General features: G+C 40.8%; 1 pseudogene; it reads right to left on the reverse strand.

Moving 5' to 3' along the window:
* Positions 1 to 3,174: 3,174 nt before the first annotated feature.
* LOC115538909 (cAMP-dependent protein kinase type I-alpha regulatory subunit-like) lies at positions 3,175 to 4,310 on the reverse strand (annotated as a pseudogene).
* Between the last annotated feature and the right edge of the window lie 2,700 nt (positions 4,311 to 7,010).

A 7,010-nucleotide genomic window follows, 5' to 3' on the forward strand; every position in this document is an offset into this window, starting at 1 on the left:
TCTAGCCTTCCCTACAACATCACATAATTCCTCGTCATTTAAAGCAATACATAGAAGCAATGCTATGAATATATATCCATAAAACACTGGACTATACAACATATTAGGTGTAATAGCAGTTAACAGAGAGATATGCATTGCCATTACACACACACACACACACACACACACACACACACACACACACACACACACACACACACACACACACACACACACACACACACACACACACACACACACACACACACACACACACAGTAGCTTACTTTGAGTGGATTCAGCGCTGTCCTCCCTCCCTCCCTGCATGTCCTCAGCGGGAGGCAGCGTTTCTCCGAGCTGAACCTCCTCATCAACATATCCTTCCACTCAGATGTAAACTTGTGAGTCAGGTCCTTTTCAAAAGCAAGCTGAATCAGCTGGGCCTTGCGTCTGTGCAACATAGTGCGCCGATGCTCTGAGAAGACGTTTTTCAGCTTGGAAAATTACTTTTCACACATTGCTGTGGAAGCTCCTAAAGTTAGGGCAAGGGTGTAGGCTGTGAGAACAGTCGGCATAGCCTGGAGTGCACAGTTGAATGTGCTAAGGATGTCATTTTCTTAACCAGGAACTCACAAGCCACAGTATATTCAGATTCAGCCACATCAGTTCCAGCTAATAGCAGGAGAGGTGTTACGGTTACCTTTGATGGGTCCAGGAAATTATCTGACTGATTATTAGACTGTTGGTGGGCTTTTCAACCACTTACGAATATCCATGATGATGAACTAGAAATGAAAGTAAGCTAGCGAAAAATCATCCAGCTTCACTTCAAAATGCGCGGTAACTGTTAGCGGCTAAATGGACGTAGTTACGTAGGCCTACGTAGCCTAGATTGGCAGATTTAATAGTCCGCCAAAGACGTTGACGTCGCTTAGCAACCGAAGACGCTGGGGTTGACAAGTTACCGGACTTCTTGCGGAGCGGTACCAAAGACGCCATTAGAGGCAAAAAATCCTTTGTTTACCTTGACAGCGGTCAATTATACTTAAGTTGAGAAGGGCCCATGCAAGTGAACGGAGCGTTAATAATATAAATAATAATATAAAATAAAAAAGTTTTGTTTTTTTTGAGACGTGCCTCCTTTGGGGGGGGCACAATTATTGTGGGGGGCGGGCCCGGCCCCCTATGGCCCGCCCATAGCGACGGGCCTGCATTTATGTCCACTGTTTGCTTGATAAACCGTTGTGTTATCACGTTGACCCTTTCTGTTAATTTAATAATAAAACAACCCCAACGTGATAACCGTTGTGTTATCACGTTGACCCTTTCAGCCGTTATGTCATACCATTCGCCCTGGTGATAATGATTCTCTCCTACTCATTTTCGCTGTTCTGCTAAATTCATGCGTTCCAAACTGTTAATCAGTCAAACACGACTACAGTCTCTCCATTGATGAAAGGTTTAGTCATGATCAGGTGTGACTGACGAGAGAACGGAGCTCTCTGACCAGAGACCAGCCACTGATTGATTTAATTGATTTATAATATGAATTATGATATATTGTATTGGTCTGTATCGTAATACATAAGGCAAATAGCAGCCTATAGTTTCCGTCAAATTTAATGCAGAGGCTGACATGAACGGACGAGGACATTGTCGTCATATTGTGAAAAGTAAAATCTGTTGGTAGAGACAAACCTACAGACAGCTGCTGGAAACCCTGACATGCCAAGGGATCGTCTTCAACCGTTTGAACGACGCAAGAGACACACAAAACGAGGCATCACTGAACCGCACATACCAACAAACACACATTGCCTTAAAGGAAATTTTAGACCGTTATAATAGCTTGCATTCCACTATCTTTACGTGTTTTATAGATGCTTCCAAGGCATTTGATCGTGTGAATCATCAGAAACTGTTTATTAAGCTGCATCATAGAGGAGTGCCTAAAGTCATTATTAGAATCTTAGTCTACTGGTACGCTCATCAGTCTATGCAGGTGAAATGGGGGGATTCTGTGTCAGAACCTTTCTATGTTGGTAACGGTGTACTCCAAGGTGGAATCCTATCTCCTTTTCTTTTTAATGTGTATATGGATGAATTGTCACAGCAGTTGAATGCATGCAATACAGGATGTGTGATTGGCAATAGTCTCATTAATCACCTTATGTATGCAGATGATTTAGTCATATTTTGCCCATATAGTGCTGGCTTACAACAACTTTTGAAGGTTTGTTCCCAATACAGTGTGGAGTTTGACATTCGATATAATGCAAATAAAAGCAATATTATGATTGTCAGAAGCAAAGAAGACAGGAAATTGGTATTTCCTGATTTATTTTTATCTGGTACTGCTCTTAAAGTGTGTGATGATGTGAAGTATTTAGGCCACCATTTTGTTAATGATTTGTCAGATGATAAAGACATCAACAGACAATGCCGTAAGATGTATGGTCAAGCCAATATGCTTGCACGTAAATTTAACATGTGTTCAACTGCTGTAAAGGTCGCGCTATTTAGAGCATTCTGTACCCCATTATATACTGCCCATTTGTGGCGTGTTTACAGAAAAAGCAATATGAAAAAACTAACTGTGGCTTATAATGACGGAATGCGGATGCTTCTCAGAATACCGAGATGGTCTAGTGCTAGTCAAATGTTTGTAAATGTTGGTGTGCCTACCTGTCATGCTTTAATTAGGAATTTCATGTATCGTTTTATGTGTAGGTTGACGGCATCTGAAAACAGTATTATTCAGGCATTGGTCAAGCCTGGGCTCAGCTCTGTCAGGTTCTCCTCCACACTCTGGAGACATTGGAGGGCATGTTTGTATAGCCTACTGCAAGTGTTGTATGCTGATCTCTTATTTTATGTGTTGTGTTTTATTGTTGTTTTTGTATTGAGTCTATTTTTATACATTGTACAATGGATCTTCATGTGTCCTGAATAAAATCATATATATATATATATATATATATATATATATATATATATATATATATATATATATATATATATATACGTATATATATATATATATATATATATATATATATATATATATATATATATATATATATATATATATATATATATATATATATATATATATATATATACATCATACATGATTGGACCGTCAGTCGACCAAAGGTCTGGCCTGACCAATCGCATCCGAGGACACGCAGCTCATGTCTGGTGCGTTTCCGACAGCGGTGAGGCGCGGCGGCGGCGGCGGGGGCTGACCTTTCTGACGTAGGAGGCGGCGTCCTCCTCGTTGTACCCCTCGGCGCTGATGGCCCCGCGGCGGCGGCGCCCCCGCACCACGGGGTTCATGGGGGGGAGACCTCCTCCGAGCGGGAGTCCGAGCGGGAGTCCGAGCGGGAGCCCGAGGCCTTCTGCTGCAGCAGCATCTGCATGCTCTCCTCCTGGTGGCGCGGGCCGAGGCCCAGAGGGGAGCGCTCGGTCAGTGGGCGCTTCCATTCCCTCACTCCTTGAGGACTTTTACTGCAGCATTCAATCGTGAAACCTCGGGACTATTTAGACATATGTATGTTTTAAAGGTTACTGTAGATGGTCTGTATTTCTAAGCCATCTAAATCTGTTCTAATGGTCCCGAAAAAAAAGCTTCTAAATCAACATTTTACATGCGTAATATAATATCATTTTTGCCTGTTTCAATATCAGTTGCTAGTCAAATGGTTAATTAAAAATCCAGAAGGTTGGTGAGTCCACGAGGACACTAATATTAAGTTATCCCGCCAAATGATCAAAAACCAAAATCACAGCATACAACTGCAGCAAGTCCAATGTGAGAGCAGCACATCGGTCATTCAGACAGCAGCATATAATATCCAATACGAAGGTAACCGACTTCAGAGCAGAGCAGAATGCACACGAGACTCCCAAGATGTCAGCTCATGATTGACACCTCACCTTTTCCAGTCTGTCAAAGTACTCTTTGAGGAAAGCCATTGGCCGGTCTGGCCGCGAGGTGCACAGCTGGACGATGCAGTCCTTCAGCAGCTGCTGGATGTTGTGTTTCTGCACGTACTGCTCGCACTCTCTCATACTCCTCTCTTCATCGCTGCTCATGTTGCCTGATGTCATTGTAGCCTTCTGTCCTGGCGAAGGAATGGAGACAGTGGATGTTAGGATAAAACATTGCATTTGAACATGGTTCAATTTGAGTTGTTTATTTTGGCATCTTCAACCAATATTGACTGTATTGAGTCCTTACCCCACAGCACAGCCACAAAGCCAGTCTTTTCGGCGGTACCACTCTGTTTGAAAAGACCGCGTTACTTTCTGTCCCGTAGTTTGAAGCAACCCGTTAAGCTCCGGCATTGGTCTTCCATCATTTATCATCTCCTTTTTGGATTGAAAGTCCAGTTTTGAGAAATGTCTGAGTTTGGCTATTGAATCATTATCTTCCATGTTTGCAGTCAGAAATGTTTTTTTAAATAAACAAACTGATGTGGTGCACTTGACTGCTTAAAAGAAGACAACTATGGAAGCATATATGTAGCAAAATTCAAATGGCAATGCAATTGGCAATTCATTATGCAATTTTATAATGTAATTTGTAAATACGTTTTTTAAAGTGTATTTTAATATGCAAAGGGACAATGCAGCTTCAGATAGGTCTGCCCTCAGGAGTCGGCTCTGCTATATCAGCTGGAAAAAACAATAAAAAAATCAATTAAATTTGCTAAAGTTATTACAATAAAAATAGAATAACATTAGGCCTACGTCAAATTCTTTGAGTTCCTTTATTCAAATTGAAAAGCTATAGCGTCCCCATGATTGCAATCCACTTCGCCACGCTGCGTGTGTTGCGATATTCAAAAGACATTTCAATCCGCAAAAGGCTTTGCAAAAGATTTGGCAAAACGTAATCCAAACGTTTTCCAAAAAGTCAATTTGCAAAGTGGCAAACGTATCAGCCAATTAGTGTCTGGGCGTGAACTACGTCACTTGCTCGTAATTTCCTTGTTCACGTTCGTAGGCTATGTGTCTTGTATTGAACATGTACTGTTTTTGTATTGAACATGATTTGTTTGTTGTATTGTTTGGTTTCTTCAATTACACCTCTAGTCAAGCAAACCAATATTTTATTATAAACCTTATTATTTTATTAGCTAAATGGCATATTCATAAATGTAAATACTCTAATCAGAAACCGCTTTTTGTTGTGTTTGAGAATGAAACAAGGCAATACATGGGGAATATTCTATGTTCTAGAAATGGGAAAGCTATTAAAACACCTAGTGTGTGTGCTCTTTATAATATTTTTATTTAATTTAATGCTGCATTTTGTATTTTTGTGTCTGTATTCAACACAGTCTCACTCCGAGAACGTCAAATACCGACTGTTGGCAAAGGCCCTTTAGCGTCGGTGACTGACGGGAAAGGTACCCTTTTTATTCGGTCGGTGACGGTAAAGGTACCCTTCGGCGTCTTCTGCATACGGAATGGGGGGTGCCTCACTACGTCTCTAATAGACGATGTGAGCATCTTTCCTATTGGATAGTTTTTTAGGATATTCTTCTGTGAAAATGGCGGACATACTTTTTATCCTGGGTGGAAAATATGATATTTTAGAATAGTTACACCATTAAAAGTGTTTATGTAAACATTTTTAGCGAGAAATGTGCATTTTACTTTCATAATCGTCGTTCGGCGAATGTGAAGGATGTTTGGTTTGATAGATATGACGAAGAATATTTCATCGGGCGATAATGGCCGGCGTACAGGCATCCCGGGCTCACGAAAATAGGTGACACTGTCACGTTATTTAATCTATTGAAACGTGATCAGGTACACGTATTTTCTAAATGTTCGTGTCAAAAAGCAAAATTTTCAAACTCATGCATATCAATTGGAAGTATTTGTCGTGATTTGTCACTAAGCACGACTTCCATCTAAGGTTCTGTCCGGGAGCTTTCTCCCTATTGTCCCTTAAGGAGCTCCGTACAGAACATTTATTGTTAAAAATTGTCTGTGATAACTAAGAATATGACAGCTTTTCCAGTCTCACCAATATGCGCACAGATCGCACGGTTTGACACTTTCAAGATGCGTGCAGTAGCCTACATACGCCAAATGACCATTTCGTGTGCATACGATACGCAAAACCCAGCATTAACTACTGCGGAGGGCGGATACGTCCATTTCGCGTGCATATGATACGAAAAACCCAGCATTAACTGAATGGGAGATGCAATATTTTAGGACAGATTCACCATTTAACGTGTTTCTAATGACATTTCTAGCGAGAAATGTACTTTTCCCTTGAATAATCCTCAGTCAGTGAATGTGTATGATCTTTATTAATCTTTATTATCTGAATGGGAAATGCAGCTCACGTGTTTCCTGCTTTTGTGTTATTAAACCGTTACTTTATGTAACTTTTAATGATATCATCTTGTTAGAAACACGTATGTTTTCGTGAACACTGGATTACGTCGCATTTCAACATAAAATAGCGTGTTATACACACACACACACACACACACACACACACACACACACACACACACACACACACACACACACACACACACACACACACACACACACACACACACACACACACACACACACACACACAGACAAACACACACACACACACACACACACACACACACACACACACACACACACACACACACACACACACACACACACACACACACACACTGCATTTCGCTGCCAAATATATAAATACTAAGGCAGAATAAAGAATAAATTAATTCATTATCATTCAACTTCAACATGCGTTATTACAGTATAGTGGTGGAGGGATGACGTGTGTTGGCCAACCCGGAAGTGAGCGTCGCCCTGGGTTCCCTTGACAAAAAGCCAACGGGTTTTTCCATTTGATTTTGGATTATTGCAGAAAAATTAGCATCTTTGAAGCACCTCCTCAAAAACTGAAAATAAATAAAAAATAACTGTGCTCCAAAGAAAGAAATGTAAACCAATGCATTCCGAATGGGAGTGTTTCTCCGATTTTTCCATGC

Source organism: Gadus morhua, unplaced genomic scaffold (genome assembly GCF_902167405.1).
Source record: "Gadus morhua unplaced genomic scaffold, gadMor3.0, whole genome shotgun sequence".
Taxonomy (NCBI): domain Eukaryota; kingdom Metazoa; phylum Chordata; class Actinopteri; order Gadiformes; family Gadidae; genus Gadus; species Gadus morhua.